Raw genomic sequence first — 23,480 nt, forward strand, 5'->3', positions numbered from 1 at the left:
TGAGACTACTTCGGTGGGGGGCAGAGAAACAGAAACCGCAACTTCGGCACTTGCAGATGTAGACGCAGACTGTGGAACAGAGTCGGTGAAGAGTCCAGTAGTGGCGCTTGTGGTATCGAAAGCAGTAGCAGTAGTGGTACCGTCCGCCGTCGTGAAAAGGGTGCCAGACCTTACGGGGACTGCTTCAGTGGGGTGAACAGTAGGCCTATCTACGTTAGCGGAGGACCCAGTCCGTACAGTGAAGATTCCAGTGGCGGGGCTTCCGATGGTTTCAACAGCGGTAACGCTGGCGTCCGTCCTACCTTCACCAAAAGATGAAATGTTTGCAGAAGAGGCAGGCAAGGCAGTGGATGATTCGAAGGGCGGGGCCGTGGAACCGAGGGTAGCAGCCGGTGCGCCAACAGTCCTAATCAGCACCTGGACAGGCATGAAAACCGCAGTAGCTTGGGTGGAATGAGCTGCTGCAACAGTGGTTGTAATTGGGCTTGCTTTGGTGACCGCGCGACGTGCAGTCATGGTGGTGGTGACCTTATCGACGGTTGTGCGAGAGTTATGGGGCACTGGATGGCGGTCGTGTTTCTTAAGAATCTTTTGGTGCAGAACCTGTGCAAGGGAGCTATCGGGATGATTATGGTGGTACAAGTTGTGACCGTGAGTGGAGTGAAGAATAGGGTTGAGCCAGACGGAAGCGTTGTGCAGGAGGGCGACAACGGGGTTGACTACTTTGCCTACAACGGTCCCAAGTGACATAGTGATGTTTCCCAAGATTTGGGGCACGAAAGAGTCTGACTGCGACGCACCTGGAGCGTGATCAAGAGCAGCGGAAGCGTTGACGATGGTGGAAACCGTCACAGGCAACATAGTCGCGTTGGCTGCAACAGGCACAACCAGAGCAGAGGAAACCAACGGCTGGTGGTGGTTATGTTGATGTTCGTGGCCATGGTTGGCCTGGTGTTGCTGGCCTGCTACATGTCCTTGGTGATCGCCATGTCCGTGGACTCTTTGGTCATTGACACGGTGCGGGTTGTGAGATTGTAGAACGTGGCCGTGGTTCCCTTGAATCTGAAAGTCGATGCGGCTTGAGTGGACCGTTCCATGGCTGTCGTCATGATTGCTGTGCTCAAAGCCAAACGTTCGGGCAGTGAGGTTCTGCGTTTCTACCACAATCAGGCAGATCCACAGCAACAATACCGACAGGAGCTTCATGGTAAAAAGGGCGCCTAATCCTGAAAAAGCACGACATAATGAATCAACATTACTTCGTCGCACAAACCTAAGAATAAGAAGATTTCAGCGAAAACGGCAAAACATAGGGCAGGACATACTACGTGCATACCTTGCTGTTGGCGGGCGCTATCCAGGAGTGGAGCTTCACTGCTTTTTGACAGGTCGTTTTATAGTGCGGCAGGGGCTTCTCGCTGACCGCCTATTGGTTGATCATAAAGACAATGTAAGAATCAGTGGAAGTGCAGCAGCGTAATTTCTAGTTAGTATCAAAAAGCCGCACTAAACTCAAAGGCAGACCGTAAAGGCAGAGGCAAAGTACTATCACCGCCGCTTGAAATGCGAACTGTTGAACACGTGGCTCTTCGTACTATCAGCGTTACTCGGTGACGCGCGCTCACTAGTCGATGACTGTTACGATATATGCACGATACCTGCCGATATCCGATTTCCTCTCCCTTTGCGACAGTTGGAGAGCTGGACGCCCGTTACTGCGCTGTAGCCGCTGGCTTGATCGCTTCTAGTTTCGGCTGCTTTCATTTCTTTCATTTCTGCTTTTATTTATTCCGAACAAAAAGGGCAAAGTTAAGGCTACCTCATCAGAAGCACTTTGGTCGAACCATTTTCATAGCGTTTGGCAAACTTGCTCTTAACATCTTAGCATTTAAAGCCATACATAAAATGCTCATTAATTAGTGTGACCATTTTATTAACGCAAGCGTAAAGAAAAAATACTAGACGCCGCTTTACATAACTCATGACAATATTCACCGGATTTCAATTCGCAAAAAGGTCTTTTATTTTCTTAAAATCTGGACTTCAGCTAAGGAATAACCTGTGCATCCCCCATCCCTTGTTTGCTCTCCTGTGCATATAGAGTGTGCTCAAAGCTCGACTTTCCGGATTTTTGAAACAAACACAAAGAGCACTACACAGAAGTTGTTTGGTCGATCGGATTAGCAGCCAGGCGGGCGCAAACTGTCAATATAATTGTCATTTTAACATCAGTAACTAACTAATTAGCAATAATAATTTTTTATTCACCACAGTTAGCATGTATGTTTATATTGAAAACTTAGAGGTAGTGGCATTTGATTATTCTGTTTTGTTCAATTTTAGTAACGCTTCTGTGTCGTGAATTATACGTGCCTAAAATTTCAGCCAATCAGTCTAATTACGCACGCGAGAGAGCAGCACTCAGCACGAAGCTCCTCCCTGGTGTGATGCAGCTGCTGCCTATGGCGCTGGGTGGGACGAGAACGTGGACCGACAGGCGACAGTGATTACTTTTTGTTCTTGGCCGGCGTTTTCGTTTTTGGGCAGCGGGTGACTGTTCGGGCGGCGTGAGCGAGGTGAGCACAGCTTTTTTAAGCGATTGCTATTAGAGTGGGTGATAAGACGTGGTGCCGCTTTGGATTTCGCATGCAGTCAACCGCAGTGACACCGCACCGCAAGTGATCCCCATCGCCTGTGACCGCGCAGCGGCGTCAAATTAGGGAGGGGCACCATGGCGAGTGCCGAAATCGCGCATGCGTATTGTGACGGATTCGGCTGAATTTTCTACGCGCATATCACAGGACACAGGCGCGTTACTGAAATTGTACAAAAAATAGAATAGTAATCAAATGCCATTATCTCTAAGCTTTCAATATGAACATGCATGCTAACTGCAATCAACAAAAAGGCTAAACACAATCTGCTTAGCCAATATCAATATAGACTCGTAGCCGGTTCTGGTGCCCAAACCTTATTAAAAGAGCTGTCGCATTCCCGTAATTCCAGTTCCGATAGGCCCGCCGCGGTGGCTCAGTGGTTACGGCGCTTGGCTGCTGGCCCGAAAGACGCCGGTTCGATCCCGGCCGCGGCGGCTGAATTTCGATGAAGGCGAAATTCTAGAGGCCCGTGTACTGTGTTAAGGTCGGTGCACGTTAATGAACCCCAGGTGGTCGAAATTTCCGGAGGCCTTTCCTACGGCGTCCCTCATAGCCTGAGTTGCTTTGGGACGTTAAACCCCAATAGCCAAACCAATAACCAAACCAGTTTCGATAAAAAATAGTGTCATGTCGTATTTTTATTCACGGGGACCAGGCATTTATTACCGAGCATCCTGTTATTCTGTATGAAAAACTGTCTCGATGTGGGTCCTGTGGTCGTCTTCTGATGTTAATAAGAAACTGTTTATATGACCGGTCTCAAATGGTGGCACCTGGACCTGTGCAAAGCAGAATTATAAATTTACATAGCGGTGTTCTGCATGGATCCATCTTATCACCTCTCTAATTTATCCTTTATACGCACGACGTCGTGTTCGCCGACCGGAAGGTTGTACACGCACGACGTGGGTCGCTTGCGCCGTCTAGCGACGAAAATTGGCACTCGCTCTCGCCCGTATTCGCGTGCTGCGTGTTTTTTTTTCTCCCCCATCCATGCTCGACGGCCTCTACCAGATCGCCAATGGCTTAGCGTGGACGACAGGCATTTCGGCGTTGCTGGGATGGAGATCTGCTTAGGGGAGAAGTATGACAGCTTTGCGGAGTTCGCGAAACAAGCGTTCAGAGATTTTCCGAGTCAGAACGAATACACTGTTCGTGACTAAATACAGCGTTGTGAACGAGCACTTTTCCGGCTCCCTTCCCTCACCGCCACCTCCCGTCTTTCGCTTCCTTCGAGGCGCGCCCTAGGCGCTCTCATAATGGTACACCGCTTGCGTCTTCTAAACTATTCTAGTAGACACCGCGCGGTATTCGGCAGCGCTTTTTGGCAAGCGAACTAGCTATATGTGCCGGTTGGCCGGCCCCCGTGATGCTGACCTTCGTGCACCTTTTGCTTTTCTAGGCAAGTGGTTTTCCCCCTCACCACCTTCGTTATAGTCCGCCGCGTGCGGAAGACACCACCGTATCACATGCACGAGTTCCAGCATGCAAAATGAGGTCATATGTGCCTGGATATGCAGATTACAAAGGACATCTTTCCATATGATACAGAAAACCTCACTTGAGCTATGAGGGCGGTTTAGCTATCCTCAAAGAAGAAAAATCTACAAACCACCAGGAACAGTCTAACACCCATCAGTGCATAGCTCATGATTCAGGGCTGCTTATCCCGCGATTCCGATGCAACAGGTGTACAAAAACAGTGAGCAAACTCTAACCTCTCAGTCTCACTGATGCAGTCACTACTCGCGCCTATCCCAGTTGTTACTGAATGTTAAAAAGAAATCTGACATGCTGCTCGAGAACACCACTTAGGATGTGAAGTCACAAAACACTTAAAAGCTTGCATCAGTCCTGGATTATTACAGTTAGTAGACCATTATGTGTGTTTGTAAACATTCAGGAGATTAAGGGCATTTCATTGTATTTATTGCACTCAGACACCAAAAACAAGTACTAGTTGTGTCCACTGCAGTGCGCACAGTACCAAAGCTTCTTCGCGGTCTCCTTATTCACAGCAGCACAAGTCCTGCAAGGTGAGCAAAACCGCAAATAAGCCAAATAAGTATGAACGACGGATAACAAAAATTGTGGTAGCATGCTGTTTGCAGCCTTGTCAACGTGGTCACTGAAAAGCTCTTGTAATGCTCATTTAAATCCTTCTCTTAAAGAGTGTTTGAAATTGGACATTCTTCCATCATCATATAATATTTGCAGGTACCAATTGATGCCCTTGCTATGAACAAAACCTGCATTACAATGGGCGGGCAGCTTTGAAGGCAACACCAAGTAATACCCACTGAGTTAATTTTGAACTAGCAAAAACCAAACATTTGACAACATCAGCAGAAAAACTGGCACACTAATACACATTCACTCACCAGTGAAACCATTCCAAGCATTGGTCACAGCAGATCACATTAAGTTGTTCGTCGTCTTTTTCTTTGCAGAGACCGCAAATCCACAATTCATTTTTCTTCTTCACGGCAACTATAAAAGAAGCAAGACATCGAAATCTGCAGCCATTGGCTGAAGTATAACTTTTAAAAAGTTAAAATGTTGCGCACCTGAGGATGTCAAGGCAGTCCATGCATCAGGCGTGAAGTATTTTTTAAGCTTGGGAAGGGAAACTGTAATCCAGGAAGGCAAGGCTTCTGGGCGAACTTCAACATCACTTTCCTCTAGCAAGTTCATTCCGTCCATCACGCGCGGACACATGCTCTTCTCAGCAATTCTAGACAACAGCACTGTAAAAAGAATGTAGGACAAGGTTGGGAAAACATCAAACACCATGAAGTGGTTTATACCTTACTTTTTGCTTGGGCCTTTTCTGCTAGGCGTTTGAAGGGAACAGGCTCATCCTCATTTCCTCTTCTTCTTTTTACTATTCTGTTCTGCAGTACCATATCTACAATGAAATCTAACCTAAACCTCTTATCACTGGCTTCCCGGCGTAATCTTGCACGGCTATCTATGTTTCATAAGATCTTTCACAATAATATTCTGCATGATCAATTATTGATTCCACCTTCATAAATGTGATCACGTTTAGACCACATTCACAAAGTTGGCACATTTATATGCAATACTAAAACGTTTCCGATTCATTCCTTCCCCGCACATCAGAAGACTGGAATCGCCTTCCCTCCTCTGTTGCAATGATCACCCAGCCTTCATTATTTCAGTCAGCCATACGCAATATGTAGCTACTAACAGGTTTTGTACTGTATAACAGCCACCTTCCTAGTTTCTTTCATTCGTATCTTTGCTATTTTTTTGTGTACTGATATGTAACATTACAATTAGAAACTGTCTCTTAGGTTGTAATCATTCATCCTTTTGTATGCCCGCACACTTAACACTGTTCCAGTTATATTTCAGACATTCACGTTATTTGTTACTTATATTGTGAAATTTTTGCTGTGTTCGTATATATCGTTGTATTAACCCACTCCCCTCTGTAATGTTCCCACCCTGAGGGTATCAATAAATAAATAAATAAATTACCTCTAGTAATGTATTTTCTTTCTCTTTGAGGAATGTGCATTGTAATTATGCCATTGTTTGCTCGATGATTCTGAAAGGTGTGGCTTCTATGTCTGCTTTTTCACAGATCGTATATTCGGTTACTTGCCTACTAACTTTTATTTGCTTTTTCTGCTTTTATCGATTGCGTTAGTGTTGTCTTGTCCACCCTGTACGGCCGCACGCTGCTGTGGGTATACTAATGTATAAATAAATATGGGGTTAGTTCACACTCTTTAAGGCCGCTAATTGAGGTCCCGTGATCATTATTGTTTTCAGTTAAATTTTTGTATGTGATGGGCAAATGTGTCGACGCAAGGGAAAGGCACTTAGCTTCCCAAGAAACGCTGTAGTTTGTTTGTCAAAAAATTGGCGGGGGCTTAGCTTTGGTTAAGCCTGGTAGGTTGCGAAAGCGAGCGCAGCGCCTCTAACGGAAGGAAAGCGGCGCGCCGCGTCTAAAGAAGGAACGCAGTGCGCCGCGTCTACAGGTCAGGCGTGGCTACCGGCCGCCGCTGCGCGACAACTCAACTTGGTAGCCCTTCTCTCACCCTGGTATGACGTCACGCTATGACGTCACTAGACATGGCGTGACGTCAGAGGTCATTCTAAATGTCACGCGTGGCTACGGGCCGCCGCTGCGCGACGACTCGACTTGGTAGCCCATATGTCCCTCTGGTACGACGTCAGAGGTCATTCGAAAGGTCAAACGTAGCTACCGGCCGCCGCTACGCGAAAGGCCGTTCATGAGCGTAGTATTGCTTTCGCAATCAAATCGCATATCACACTAGGTGAAAAATATAACTCTTGAGGTTTCGGAAAATGGCTGGTTAGGATCCTCGCAGAAAATAAAATAAATTTTCTGGAACATGATTATTTCATTATGTGTATGCAAACTTTCCTTTTGGCTCCAATGCCAAAGGATTGTTTGGTTTGTATAATTTCGCAGCCAAAAAATCGCAAAAAACGCTGAAAAAGTAAGGCATTTCAATAAGGGCAGTTTTTAGGACAATACTGGGAAAAAAGGAATAATAACCTGAAGCTGAGATTTTTTTTCAGTTTTATTCTTTCCTTTTTACTAACGTCGGAGAAAATTTGACATTTCTTGAACGGGTGAACAACAACAACAATAACCTCTCCAATTTTCTTTAAAAGTTTTCTGAAACACCTTTAGTGCGTGGTAATTTTAGACCAAGAAAAGAGTGTTGCATTAAATTTTTTAACAGTACAATTAAATGCCTAACAGAGACCATATTTCGTTCAGTTACCATAACTAGATGCCGCCTGTTAATGAGAGTAACTTTCACCAATTCGACCTAGACCTGAGTGATCCTTGTCAGATTTTACTCCGAATATTGGCGTGATCTCAAAAAATATCTCATAAGCATTGTTTTGCCTGTCAGCCCCGCTTTATGCACGTTTAACGTTAATATAGGTCCTCTAGTCCCCGTAATCTCTCCATGTCACCTCAAGAGACAGCTTTAGCATACCGTGCATGTATTCTAAAGGTGTAGCATGCAGCTTTAGCATACCCACCGCCAGTGAGCACGCGCTGATTGGTCTCGATGCGGCAGGCGCGCGCGCAGCTGCCGGGTGCCTTGCGGTATCTGGCGCCCTCAAGACGACCAACGCATGCGCACTATCGGCGCGAGCTCCCAGTGTTCTGGCTACGGTAATGATAACATGATATGCTAAAGCTGTCCAATGCCAGAAAGGACAAATATTCCGTTCCGCTTTACTTAAACCTTCCAACATTAATATATTTTTCTGCTATTGTGAGTACTGTTCAGTTACGGCATTTCTTTATTTGTTGTCTTTTAATAAATTTTATGTGACTGCTGATTTCGCATAGAAATGAATTATGCATTTTAAGACAGGCGACATTGTCAAATATAAATATCAGTACCTTCACATGAAAAGGTTCTTTTAACTGGCCGGTTAATTTGAGCTGAGGTACAAGAATGCGGCTGGTACAATTACTCCATGGACTTTCTTTACACAGGACACTGGCAGCGCGCACTAGCCTAATCACGTGCGCTTAGGATGGCCCTACACGCCACAGTCTTTCAACAAAATGTCTCCAGGACTGAAATAATCATTTCAATTTCAATGTCTTAGACGAAACCTATACTTCTTCAAATAAAAAGCTATTCGAGCACATGATTCGGCAAGCGTGAATAGTATTGATAAATAAAGGTGAACCGTCCATGGCCTCGCACAAGACGGTAATTTGGTACAAAGCTGATTCCGCTCCGAAAAAGTGGTGCAGGCCCCTTAAGCATTGCCTAAGTTGGTTTTGTAGGCCGTAAGCAGTTCGAAGGTTCTCAGACAAGACGACACGTGTCTGCGGTTAGACCGTTTATTCTCGGCGCGAAAACGGAGCTGCGGCGGGTTTCCGCAAGAGGGAAAAAGAAGAAGAGCGTGCCAGACCAACGCCTCCTATATACTTGTCAAGCATGTTGTCAAGTCCTGCGCCTCACGTCACGTGACGTCAGCTACGTCACGCCGCGCCGGCTGGCTCCCTCCTGCCCTGCTCGAGCGCGGCGTGCTGGGACTCATGCCTTGAATGCGTGATACCGCTCGGTTTCATGGCTTTTCTTTCGCTTGAAAAGCAATTCTGACTCCCTGTTGTCTTCCGCACTAGCATTAGACAAAAAGCAATCAACAGTTGCACAGGGGGAGCCTGAGTCCTTTGTGTGTGGATTTCGCTAGTCAATATGTGTGATACCGACTACCAACTAGCCCAACTTAAAGCATTAGGAGGAGGAAGGATGAGTTTGCCTTGCGGAGCCTACTCGACGAGGCGCGAGAGAGAAAAATCTAGAGGAGGGAACGGAAGGAGAGGAGGCTCGCTCCAAGAGAGGTAGAGAGTATTTTCGACCAGAGGTAGTCCGTGGCCCTATAAGACGACGTGCGCTACTAGCTTGAAAACGGGCGTCGTTGGCCAATGTTTTTTCAACAAGGCCATGTTAAATAACAGAAGAATAAGCCCATTTGTTAAAATACACTCATATGACAACCTCATTGCCAAGCGTTTATTCTGAGTATTCACAATGCTGTGTTCATAATAACATCAAGTCAACATTAGGTCATTAAGTCATACATGCAAGGCTGCCCAGATAGGGAGCAAGGATCTGCACATATCAAAAACATTCACATGTCATAACATAGGTTAGATACAGTGCGATTTTTTAATACATGATATGCAGTTATCAGTTCATCAAAGCACATTCAAATGCACTCAGTCCTAAACACTATACCCCAGCATAGTAGGGTTCACATAGTATGCCTAAATTCCTAGAGCAGAAAAATAAAAAGTAAATATACAGTTAAATATAACAGCTTTCGAATGTGCTCAATAAGCATTGCTTTTAGTTGCCGTCAGCAGCACAGAATACAGATCACACAGGCAAATAAGTCAGAAAAAAGCAAGTAGACAAAATTCACAATCATTCATTTACCACGCAAAAATGCATGAAATATGCAATTTAGCTTTGCAAGAGAGTGAAGTACCAATATTTATTTTTCAGTGAAGATACGAGCTTTCCTTTTTTTGCGCTCTCTTCTTTTGCAACACGTGCTAGGTAATTCCTCTGCTTGCAAAGGTTGCTCAAATGTATGTTAGTCGCACAGTTTGCTAGCAAACTGGCTAACTGCTCATAAGTATGCCCTTTGATGCATGGTATTATGTCATCATACTCTGGAAAAGATTCAACTATGAGTGTCCTGACAAGCTTCCTTTGGTCGGAACCGCTAAGGAACTCTCTACAATTTTTTTTTCTCAGCAAGCTTCTTCACAATCACTTCTTCATGCATTACAGTAGTGACAAGAAATGGTGAGGGAAATTTCAAACCACCTCGATCCAAGTGCCTGATTAATGAATACATGTCATCATGATCATCCGTTTCAGTCTGCCCTCTAGGAGTGACGAACTTTTCCCTGCAACTGTCGCATTTGAGTTTTTTTCAATTCTGCGTGCGCACAGTATTCACCAACATAGGCAATGACACCCATGCGAAAGCTTAAACCATTCAGGTCACACTCGGTAACAAAAATCGAGAAAGGGCTCTGCGTGCTGCTCCAGGTGTTGATTTCAATGTTCTGCAAGTCCTCAGCAGCTATTACAGGCACAGTGTCCTGCGGACGGATTCACCCTCACTTTCATATAGCTGCCGCACAGATATATGGTATTGGTTGCCTGCTAGTTGCCTATATTGCCCAAAGAGGCTCTCCAGGCAGTCTGTCTGAATTTTTCCAAGCAAGACATACCTATGACCAAGCTTCTGCAAGAAGTATTTTTCCGCAAGGAACGCATCCGCAAGAAAATTCACGAATTTGTCCAAACCCGTGATATAACACTTTTTAATGAATTCAAGGCTTTCAGACACAAACTAAACAGTGACCTTAAATACACCAAAACCAATTACTATGTCCAGCGTTTGTCCAAAATACGCGATAATTACAGGAAAGTCTGGAAAGAACTCGGCTACTTACTCGATAACAACGTGCCGTGTAATATTGATGAAATAACCACACCCGAAGGGAAACTTACTGGTTTTGACTTAGCAACAGCTATGAATGAGTTTTATTGTGAAAGTAGCCGATTCTTTTGTTGATGAACCTGCCCATTATACCACATATCAAAACCTCATAACGCCCATACCAAATTCGTTAACGCTTACCCCAACGACGCCTAATGAGGTGACCATGTTAATACAAGGCATTAAAAACAATGTACCAGCTGGGTACGATGACATAAAACCTATCCTCTTAAAGTATGTTTCGGCGTCCGTGTCAGAGGTCCTAGCTCATATCATAAATCTGATGTTCACAACCGGTGTGTTTCCGGATGACCTAAAGGTTGCTAGAGTCTGTCCGATTTACAAAGGTGGCGACAGAAACGAAATTACTAATTACAGACCCATCTCTGTTTTGCCTATTTTATCTAAAATATTTGAAGGCGCCATCAACCGCCGGCTACAAAATTTCTTCGCCAAATATAACATTATAAATGATTCACAGTACGGGTTCTTGAAGAATAGGTCTACAGAAAAAGCGCTGTTAACAATTAAGGAAAAAATAATTGATAACATTGAAGCGAGAAAATACACGCTTGGTTTGTTTTTAGACTTTAGAAAAGCTTTTGACTGCGTACATCACACTTTTCTCCTACATAAATTAAACTGTTACGGTGTGCGTGGAATTTCTTCAGCCCTGCTTTCTAGTTACTTAGATAACCGTTTTCAGTATGTCCACATTAATTCCGAAAATTCAGAGAAGCTCCCCATCACACAAGGTGTTCCACAGGGCTCAATCCTAGGGCCGCTCCTATTTATAACTTACATTAATGATATATGTAATATACCAGATTCAACAGACATGGTAATGTATGCTGATGACACAAACATTTTTTTCAGTGATAGAGCTCTGTGCACCCTGGAAGGCAAGGCAAATGCATACCTAAATAACCTTCAATCCTGGTTGCAGGCAAACAGACTATCATTAAATCTTTCGAAGACTCACTACATAATTTTCAGGCCTATTAACACTATAGAAGGGCATTCGCTTAATATTTATTATTCTAACACTACCATTCACAGAGTTTCCAGTCACAAATTTCTTGGTGTTTGGTTTAGTGAGACACTGTCCTGGAATACACATATTTTGAAACTTTCTTCCAGTCTGAGCAGAACAGTTCGCTGCCTTTACCGACTGGCTGGCATCATACCTACGTGGCTAATGATATCTATATATTATGCACTTTTTTACTCTAAAATCTGTTACTGCATCCTCGTCTGGGGTACTACAACTTCCGGTAGTTACGAAAAATTGATTAAGATACAAAAGAAAGCACTGAGAGCAATTGAACGATATCACGGCCGACCACAAAACCTCCCATCAATGCCACTATTCATCAAACACAGCATTCTGAAGGCATATCAGATATACTTCTTCCGACTATTTCAATATATTCACAAAAACCGACTATACGCTTCTATTCCTGACAACTCTTCCACAACGTACCACTTCCGAAAGCAAAGAAAACCGGTACCTAAAATCCGGTCCAATTACGGTAAACAGACACTACGCTACCAAGTTCCTACAGCCATAAATAATTTACCGCCACCTCTTGACTTCAATTCTTCCGCATCTTGGTCCAATAAGAGCCTTAAACATTACTTAATAAGCAGTAACATTAAATTTCCATAATACTTCACTCGAGATTTCTTTACAGCTACTGTGTGTATTCTGTGAATCATGCTACTTTGTTTGATGATTATGTATTCTGATCAGTAAATCTTGGTTGTGTTGCCTGCTCTTGCTCTGTGAACTTTATGTACAGAAGTGTGTGTTGCAAATTGTTTTTTTTTGTGCATTATTGTATTACAACCTGCTATGCGTCCTCTTTTTTTTCGTAACATGTATTACAAGTAAGATTTTTTCAAATGTTTTACTTTGCCACTGCATTGCCAACCGTGTATGGGGGCTGATGCCTTCGTCAGGCAAGTCAGCCTTTTGCCTCAGCTCCTCTTTCCATGGAAAGAAATAAACTGAACTCCGAAAGATAATACACAGAGAGCCTCAATGCAGTGAGCATTTCTTTCGTAAGGACTCCAGCATCATGCTTCAGGTATTCCCAAACATCCAGCCACGTTATCATGGCATTAAGGAAAAGAATTCTGGGATCATTTTCAGCTTGTGAGACTGCTTGCTCAAATATGTCACGGTGGTGGATGCCCTTAAAAGGCGTTTTTACGTTAACAATGCTCCACCATCTAACAATAATCATGATGAAATCTGCTATGAATTGTGCATGATATAAAGCTCGTGCTTTTTTGTTAGCTGTCAGGCCTTCTTCTACAAACGGATTAAAAACCTTGTAACGCCAGCTTCACATTTTGGCGCTCCAAATTGCTTGGATTGAGGGCTCTTGAGGTTAATCCATAACAAGTCTTCAAAAGTTATGTTGTTTCTTGTTTGTACAGCTCTCTTAGATCTTTGAATGAAGCCCAATGGATGGAATCTGGATGTACGGTGTTGCTCGAAAGGTCAAAATAAGGGTAAAACAAGCATGTGCCTGTTTTTTTTTATTTATTCAATTATTTTGTGTGCTCTTCAAGAGGTGCACAGCATCAACCACATGAAAAAAGTGGTCCTGAAGGATCTGCTGGATGTTGGTAAAGAATTCTTAATTTATGCAGTTGTGAAAACATCATCATGGCCCTTCTGTTAAGCGAATCGTTGCCGGAGACAACTGCCACAACTTTGTAACATATATCCTCCAAGCGCAGTATGACTTTCTTCAGAATGTTATGAAGCTGGTCAGCACTCAGTGTCTTTACGTGAAAGATATGTGCCACTTCTTTAAATGAATTAACGAGACTCTGTATCATGAATACATGAGTTGATGTAGCAGCTTCACATGAATTGACCGCCGTACCAAAAATGCTGCCTCCCTTGTAATCAAGCCATAGCTTGATGTGTACTTCGTCTAGCATCAGGATCACATGATAGTCATGGGGTTTCAGTTGCTTGAACCTGTAGGCGACATATTGCAGAAATGCACTCTCTGAGGCCTCTGCTTCAGGAGACATTTGAAAGGAAGAGCATACCTTCCATATAGTGCTTGTGAGGCGACGTCAGTTTGCTCGTGCTCCTTAAAAACCTGTAAGCATGAGCTATTATCGTGTACAAAATGCACGCGTACACTATCAGCTGTGCGCTATACTCTATGCGATTTGAACTGAGCAACAACAGTTGGTCCTTCAAATATTTTACTCTCTCTTTTTTGTGGTGTGCTATACTACTTTCAGCTTTCCCAAGTAGTTCATTTATTACATCCAACAAGTGCTCGCCACTTTGGTTTTCATTGGAAAGCATGCACAGGTTTTCCAAAATAAGCAGCAGTGAACTCATTCCGGTTTGGCTTGGTTTATTAGGGTTTAACGTCCCAGAGCGACTCAGGGCTATGAGGGACGCCGTAGTGAAGGGCTCCGGAAATTTCGACCACCTGGGGTTCTTTAACGTGCACTGACATCGCACAGCGCACGGGCCTCTAGAACTTCGCCTTCAAGAAATTCAGCCGCCGCGGCCGGGATCGAACCCGCGTCTTCCGGGTCAGCAGCCGAGCGCCGTAACCACTGAGCCACCGCGGCGGGAAAGTTGTGAAGGAGCACCTCTTATCTTGACTCTGTTTTTAATATGCTTGATTCACATAAAATATGCATGCGTTCATTTCATTTCATTAACGCTTTCAGGATCAACGCTGTTCCCAAGCCTCTTCATTGAAGCGCCTTGAAAGCATGCACTAACGTGCAGGTCCTCAAACACAGTCACATAGGCTATCAGGAACGGTTAATTTTGGTTTACAATGTGGAGTAACATTACACACTTGTTCCCATATATGACTGTCCAATGTTCTGGCACCGAAACGGCTTGACGACATATTTTCATGTCTTGAAAAGTTGAGAAACAGCTCTTTTTCTTTTCCTCTGAATATGAAGCAAGGGAATCCTCAAGAGCGCGAGAAAGCTGAGAGGCTTCTCCCTGGCTGCTTTTGACATCGGGCGCCTCTCTTGTTGCCTGTTGTACCTTCGAAAGGTACGAAGGACAGCCGGGAAATATAGGCGGTAGCGATTCCATGTCGCAAACGGGGCACGGGAAATTCTATCACCTTCCCTGTTCTCGAGCCGGTGTATGCCGTCGTATTCTCGATGCATTTCGGTTCAAAATGATCAGCGCATACCTACAGAGATAAAATTCTGCGTTTCTGAAAAACATTCCCTTGCACACAGAAAAGCAGCGACAATAATAACAACGATGTCAGGAATGAGATAAATCCACAACACTTCTTATTGTGTGGTAACTGTACGAGCACGAATGACATTCTCCTGCATACAAGAATGCGTGCTAAGGAAAAGTAGCAGCATAAATACAGTCGATACAAAAGTTTTACCTTAGTGTATGCAGTTGCTGCAAAATCCTTTCGGGCAATGGCCCGCATCCACTTCTTTCGCGCGCCTTCATCTTTGGGGAAAGAAAAGACTTGCACTTTTTTCCCGGTGTAGTAATTGCCGGTGCATCCTTGCACATTACACTTGTTCGGCGTCGTACGCGACACGACGATGTGAACAGATATCCACAGTAAACGCTACGGTCGAGCAACAAGCGCAGCACAAGACACGAGAAAGGTACCACACACAGAAGAAAGACACCACGTTTTCAGCGGCAGCAACGAAGCCTAACAGCCAAGCGAAATGACCGCGGAGAAAGCAAGCCGGGTGCTGACGCTGCCGCTGGAGCTTAGCTCTTGACTCAGCCGGCAGATCGTGACGTCAGAATTCTGGGAGCACGCCTTGGCCAGACGCGTAAGCGCGCGGGGTGTTGTCTGGTTGGTCTTGATCGTTTCAAGTGACATCGCAGGCTCCAACCGCACCAGTGTACACCTCACGTTGCCGGAGGCGTGGGAAAGAACCACGCGTATGTTGTGCCGCAGAGGGCTGGAGAAGTACGGTTTAGACTTCTTTATTTTGTATAGATGCGGTTATCGAGTAGTTTTTCAGCTCTCTTCCATCCTGTCCTAAGAGTCAGTGAGGTGATATGCCGAAGGTCCTGGCTGCTAATATTATTTAGCTATCTTTTGAGCACGCTTACGAAGTCACTGGCTCTTTCTATGCCGTCATTTCAAGCCGAGGTCAAGGTGTGTAGCGTATGTTAACTAGACGACCATCACAGTGGCACACACTTTTGCTTTGACCTGTGGCCGGAAGCATAAGCTTTCTTATGTGATATTCCTTGTGTGCGAGTTCACGAGAATAATTATTTGCTTGCACAGAAACTTTTTTTTGTCTTGTTACGCTATGACTGCGTTTGGATACCCTACTGTTTAGTACTAGACTGAGCGAAAATACAAAACTTGCGAAATGCAAAACTGTGCCTCCCTTCTCGCATAAATCCTGCTATAATAAATCATGTGTACTTGTGGCAAGCACACAAGCTGTTGAAGCAATTGAAGCAGTTATGCGCCTTTTCTTTTCACAAAACCAGCGTAATGTTTAGACTATATACGTTGTTTTTAAGGAAAGGAAAGGCGCATAACGTGCTGCGTGGCTCGGAGAACACCTCAATCGCGCTTTGAGGTACGCGGCGGTAGTGTCCACCTTCAAAATTGAATTAAATTTAATTGAATGAAATGCTGTTATGCTTTTCAATTTCTCGTGACATTATCTTATATTGATCAATCAGCTGCCAATAAATAACTATACATATATATATATACATACATGGAAGAGATAGACAGTAGCATTTATATCGAACCTTTTATATACCACCATTCCAAAAAAATTTAAAGAATACATGTGCCGAACAGATACCTTTCAAAATTATTTTTTTAAGAACTGTCCGTCAGTGGAACGCTCTGCCTTCTGACGCTGTGGACTGCCCAACTGCCGAATCTTTATCAGAATTGTAGTGCATAAGCTAACTCAACCTAAGCGTTTTGGCTCGCGCTAGGCTTCAGGTGATTATACATTATTCATCAATCTTTGTGGTTGGCATCTTGTGTTTGCTGTCGGAACAGCGTGTGTCTTCTGTTAGTGTTTATCGGCCAAAGCGAGCAGTTGATGCCAGTGTTCCTGTGTTATGTGTCAGTCTTGCTTCTATATTCCTGAACAGCCAAGCTTGTGCAAATCACTTTTCTTTCTTTTTTTTGTTCTTTCTTTTCTCAGTTTTAATCTGGTCAAGCAGGCGGATGATACCACTGTTTTCATAACCACGTCTTGTTGCGCTTTTTTGTACTTTCTTCACAATGTATGCTCACTCCTGCCAAAGGACTTCTGCGAAGGCTGGTAGTACCTCTGAAATAAATGAACACTCACCATCAATGCTACAATGTCCTGCTGTGCTATCTGAACAGCAGGAGCACGGCAGAGCGAAGCCTCGCGTATATCCGCGCATTCTAACGCTCCTGAGGCCCGTTAGCACGCAAAGCAACGCTCTGCCGTATCAGCACGAACCGTGGTAGAGATAGTAAAACGGGTCGTTTACTAATCACTTACGTGTGTCCTGCGGCAAAAGGTGCTGTGCAAAGTTAGCAGAAACTCCTGTCCTATCAAGAAAGCGCAAACATAAACGTCAATTAGCATTAGCAAAATTGAATCCCATTACAAGGTTACACTCGCCTGCACATAAGCACACATTCATGTACCTTTTCAGTTGGTCATTCAGCATACCCCAATAGAGAGACACACGTTTCTAAACAAAATATCTAATCTGGCAACGCAGTCGCAGTGCGCTCCAACGATGTCGCCCGTACCAAGGACGAACCATGGCGTTGTGACATAAACACTCGTCTTCATAGACGGTGCGCACACCGCTCTCACCAAACCTTGTTTACCTTGTTTATCCTTGTTTATAAACATTCTTTACCTTTAGCTGTTTGAAGATTCATCCTCAAGTTTCCGACATAACCTTCCTTTTGGAACGTCCAGCCGCGATGAGCCAGGCGAACAGTTGAGGTACCAAAGTGCAGGTATTGGCACACATGCTCGTTTTTCAGGCTGCAATGCGAAAAATCTTCACTCCGCCCAGTTTCTGAAAGCGGAAATTGTATGTTCTCCCCCTCTGTCACCCTCTTTCGCTAGCAAACACTCGTTTCCGGCAAACAAACAACCCTAAAACAACAAAACAAACGCACGTGAACTCCTGAACGCTGCCTTGCACCTGTTTGCTCGAGAACCCCTCACCAATCAACAGTTCCGGCGGAGCTTCCCTGTTCGCACGACAAATGGCGCTCGCTTTTCCGTAAATGGTCAGTTGACACTCTGCGCCATGCTCTGCGCACTGCTCGGTGCACTGCTCGGTGTGTGAGACTTTTACGTGCAGCACGCAGCGCTGCGAGTCGGTCAGTCATAGAACTTTATTATCGGTACTGGGAGAGATGGCTTCTGTCGACCGCATTAGACGGCCCTCAGTCGTGCTGAAGGCGACCTCTTCGGCTGGTGCTGTGACTCGGACTTGTACTTCCGGATTAGAGGTGGGTAGCAAGGTCTCCCACTTTTGCGAGTGTACATTTTTCTGGAGTTCTTCGGACGGTGGGTCTGCGGTGCAGTCCCAAAATGGGTTTTCCTTCATGGCTCTTTGACCACATTTTGAGCAATCGGGTTTGAATTCGTCTGGGTTGATGCGGTGCATTCTTACCGGGTTTGGGAGAGTATTGATTTGGAGTTGTCTACATCTAACCATTTGAACTTTGTTGCGACCTTTGTGAGGTGGCGGGAGCTAACTTCAAGTGTTGGGTGATTTCCTGGTAGCTGATGAGACCTTCCTTGTTCGTTCGGTGTTGGAGTCGCTTCTCAGGGCTCGGCCGATAGATATTCGAGAAATATTGTGAGCTGCCTCGTTCCCAGGATTGCCAGAATGAGCCGGTACTCCAGCCATTTCCCCGTCCCCAATTTTTTTCAGGGGAGTTTTGGAGGATTTAGAGAAATATTTTTGATATTCTTCCTCTCGAGTAGTTATAAATGGCATTTTGAAGTCACTTTTAACGGTTATAATTTTAAGGTTGGTTAAAGCTAGTGCTATGGTAGCTTCCTCCACAACGTCGGAGTGTTTGACTCTGACCGTTCGATAATCATTCTCCCTTTTGTGTGGAGGCCGCTACCGCGAAGGCCACATTACCGGGGTATGCCGCCGCATCAACATAAGCTAAATCGTGCTTTCCCTCGTATTTCTCCGCTAGCGCCTCGGCTCTATCTCCTACCTTCCTGGTAGGAAGGGCGCATGTTCTTTGGTGTTTTTGTTTCTGATGTTTGAGCGTAGTTTCTGCGGGTCCTCCACCAAGGGGTGAGAATTTTCGCCCATACCATTAGTATTGCCCTGCCGACTATCGTGTGGGTTATTCTGAGCTCTTGTGTCTTCCGGTGGGCCTCAACGAGCTCTTCCAAGGTGTGTATTCCTACCTGTAAAAATTTCTCGGTGGGCGTGTTGATTTGGAGCGCTATGGCTGCTTTATACGATTGTCTAATGAGTCCATCAATCTCCTGTTTCCCTCTACGTTAATACGAAGTATGGAAGCCCATATGTGATTGTGCAGATTAGAAAGGCTTGCAATAGCTTTCCCACGTCCTTCTCTTTTATCTCTGATGAGCCTGATAGTTTGTGTCGTGGCGTGTCTTGATTTTTTTTGTGGTGAGGTGCTTACTGCGATTTTCTTGCGAAAACATGCCTAGCATTTCTAGAGTGCTTTCTCTTTTGACCGCTTCTCTTTGTGCCAGGATTTTCAGATTCGGGATGGGGAATTCTGTTGATTTTTTGCCTCTTGATATGTCAAGCTTGACTAGTAGGTGGGATTCAGGTTGTAAGCAGATAGGACCCAAGGTTTCTACATAAGGTTCTATGATGTCGAGTGCTGCTTGCACGGTCTCTTTGAAGTAGCTATCTCGCTCTTTAGTAGTCCATAGAGTGATGTCATCCGCCCATAATATGAACCTGAGATTCGGTACGGTTCTTAGATTAACGGGAAGCTCTATTAGGACCAGGTTGAAAAGTAAGGATGGCAGCGCTAAGCCCTGTGGGGTTCCACGTTCGCTCACGCTGATGGGATTTTAATTCGCGTCTCCGGCCGAGATCTAGGCCGTTCTTTCTATTAAAAAAGATTGAATGTAGTTTATTTATTTATTTGTGATACCCTCAGGGTACAAAGTACATTTCAGACGGGAAGGGCAGTTGATAAGAAGAAAAAAGTAAACAAAGCACAATTCATACAGAACTATAGAACAACTGAGGCAAGATAAAAAGAAGTGAGCAAAATTAACTCAGAACAGATTAATAAAATAGTTTAAGAACAATACTAGTAGGTGGAGAACACAACACTACACTAAAATACAAAAGCGATCATTATGTAATCAGAGTGGCAAGTATTCTTCTAAATTGAGTTGTATCAGTGATGCTAGTTAATGATGCGGGTAGGGAATTCCATTCTTTAGAGGTTAGCGGAAAATAGGATTGCGCACATGTCACTGTGTTACAATAAGGCACTGTGACCTTTTGTTGATGATCACGACGGTGAGAAATGAACGGTGCCAGTTGAATCCATCGAGAGCGAAGTTGAAAATCTTAGTAGAAACTTAAAAGTAGAACTTAAAAGTAGAAAATCTTATGGAATAGACAGATGCGGAAGTGCTTACGGCGGGTAGCTAGTGGCAGGAGGTTTACAGACCTTTTCATTTGGGTGACGCTAGATGTACGATAGTAATTGCCTAAAATGAATCTAGGTGCATGATTCTGGACAGTTTCCAGAACCTGTGTCAGTGAGACCTGTCCAGGGTCCCGTATGGATGAAGCGTATTCGATTTGCGGTCGTACGTAGGTCGTGTATAATAATGATTTTAATGAAGATGCAGCAAGTGTAAAATTTCTTCGAAGATAACTTAGCGTTTTGTTGGCTTTAGATGCTGTATGTTCTATATCAAGTTTCCAGGACAGGGTGTTGGTTTTATGTATGCCAAGATACCGGTACGATCTTACGCTTTCAAGCGGATGACTGGGAAGAAAATAAGGAGGACAAGTAGCATTTGAACGTGAAACTCTCATAGATTTCCATGTTTTAATATTTAGTTCCATTTTACAATTATGACACCAGTCTAGTATGTTATTAAGATCGACCTGGAGAGAGCGAATATCGGAATCGTGAGTTATTTTACGGTAAATCACGCAGTCGTCGGCAAACCAACAAATCCTAGAGTTAACAGTAGCAGGCAGATCATTAATGTAAATCAGGAACAGTAAAGGGCCAAGGACGAACCCCAGAACCAACTGGCACGGCAGAAGAATTAGTGTCCTTAGCATGCACAAACTGAAGGCGAGAAAGAAGAAACGCGCGAATCCAGTTCAGAACAGAAGGGTCAATATTTAGAATGCTGAGTTTATATAGACGTAATGAATGGTTAACTTTATCGAATGCCTTAGCGAAGTCGAGAAATATGCGGTCTGTGGAAAACGCGGGGTCTAAGTAGAAGTGCAGATCATTGATCATTAGTAAAGGAAAGTAAATGAGTTTCACAGGAGAAACCTTTCCGAAAGCCATGCTGAGTCAGAGAAAAGAAGCTATTATCTTCAAGAAAATTAACAAGGTGAGTTAAAATTATATGTTCCATTATTTTGCACGGTATTGATCGGAGAGAGATGGGTCGATAGTTAGATGGGTTCTGTTTGTCCCCGGCTTTATGTACAGGTATGACCTTAGCAGTTTTCCAGTCCTCGGGTAGTACGCCATCATGGTATGACTGTGAGAATATGCTTTCCAAAATGATAGAGGTATATTCAATAGTATTCCGAAGAAATTTGTTTAATGCCATCGATTCCGCTAGGAGATGTTTGTTTTAAATTATTGATGATCGGTATAATGCCATGAGAGTCAAACACAATTGGATCCATACAATAGTAGTTACACGATTGGAGTTTGGGATGGTGGCGATCAACGGATGAGGAAGAAAATGACTGGACAAAAGAGTCATTTAGTGAAGTGGCACAAAGATGGTCCGGAATGGGATTTCCAATTGGTGAAAGTAATGACACTCTGTGGTTAGTGCTAGGTTTGATTATGCTCCAGAATCGTTTAGGATTAGACTTAAAGATGTTCGGTAGGGTTACATTAAAAAAAGAAAATTTAGTAGTCTTTAGTGCACGGGAATATGCTAAGGCAGCTGATTTATATGCAGTCCATCACTCAGCTTTTAATGAATACCCAGCAGTTCAAAAAAGTATTTTCTTTTAAGAAAGGCGGTTTAAATCAGGGTGTCGACCCGGAACTGAACGCGAACCCGAAACCGGAACCGAACCCGAATTTTCGCCCGGAACCGGAACCGAACCGAACCCATATTTTTTTCGCCATCTTGGAACTGAACCCGAACCGGAACGATTCAAAGGAACCGTTCCGAACCGGTTCGGGACCCGGTTCAGCCCCAGTTTTTTTGCATTCCGGCATAGGTCTTGTTTTCCGACAAAATGAGATGATCTATCGCATAGATTTACCCACCCGTAGCTGTCTGCGCTGGGAAGTGCGAAAATTGTACCCAGTGTATGCGGCAGCAAACTTACAGGAGATCTGGTGCCTGGAAAGAAGCCTAATTGACCCTTCTGTAATGTAGTACCGCCAATTCTAAACACTTGTACAGTACGGTCCACTGTTAAAGGGAACACGCGCTCCTGCCGAGAAGTTGTGGGAATTGTTGGCACGACGTATGCGCAGTAAGCATGACGGCTGGTGACTCCGCGCATGCGCCTGATGTCGCCTATTCTCGCCGCATCCAGGCGGCAGGGCTTTGTGAAGCGCAGAGCACACGCGATCGCATGTTCCCTTTAACAATGCACCGTACTGTACGTCAGGTTTATGTGAAATCTTGAGTTAGTACTCCTCCCCATTTACATATTTGCGTAAATCTTTAGTCAAAGTATTAGGACTGCTCTAACTCAATAAAGTACTATAGACACCAAACTTTTGCTTGCGTGCTTTCTTCTTTCAAAAAATGCGTTAGACGTTGGTGTACATGGAGCACCGCGTGGTATTCACCAACACATAATAAATAATTTATATCTGAATTTCTTCTTGACCCTGTTTCAGTTTCACCAACATAACGTTGGGTGTGACGTGTGGTGGAAGTTAGGTCGCGTTTGGGGCTATAAAACGGCAATATAACTGCTGATACGTCGTTCGTTGTAATGATAGGTCTTGAAGCCGGCAGATTTAAGTGCAACAGTGAGTCAAAACAACGTATCAGCATTTGTATTAGTTTTCCCGTGCCTCAGGTGGTCTAATGTTGAACTCACGTAACAGCCATCATTCGGTTGATGAAACCGAAAAAGCATGGAAGAATAAATTCTTTTCTAAATTATTTAGCGGCAGTAGCCGAATACCACACGGTGATCTATGCATTCTAATATCTATGGCGTCATTTGAAAGGAGAGAACACGCAATAAAACTGGGTGTCTATAGGCATTTTAGTACCGATTGAGAATGGCTTCCTTTTCTTTGCGTCATTTCCCACAGATAGACGAAATATTAGCGCGAGGACCCAACAGTGTTGTGATGGTGGTTTTTGAGAAAAGGAATTAAAGGGCACATTCTGTCTCACTTCTTGATGGACACCTTAACCGCGCCATAAGAGAGTAAGAGAGGGAGGAAGGTGGGGGTGAAAGAAAAAAGAGAAACAGGCGCAGTAGGGGTGGGCTCCGGAATAATGTCTACCAGCTGGGGATCCTTAAAGGGCAACTGCATAGGTTTTAGAAATCGACGAGCTTAA

At 44.3% G+C, this 23,480-nt stretch overlaps 1 pseudogene; it reads right to left on the reverse strand.

Moving 5' to 3' along the window:
* Positions 1–965: 965 nt before the first annotated feature.
* Positions 966–15,598, reverse strand: LOC149356362 (uncharacterized; annotated as a pseudogene).
* Between the last annotated feature and the right edge of the window lie 7,882 nt (positions 15,599–23,480).

The sequence above is a fragment of the Amblyomma mixtum genome, chromosome 3 (genome assembly GCF_055824585.1).
Source record: "Amblyomma mixtum isolate Tamu chromosome 3, ASM5582458v1, whole genome shotgun sequence".
Lineage (NCBI taxonomy): Eukaryota > Metazoa > Arthropoda > Arachnida > Ixodida > Ixodidae > Amblyomma > Amblyomma mixtum.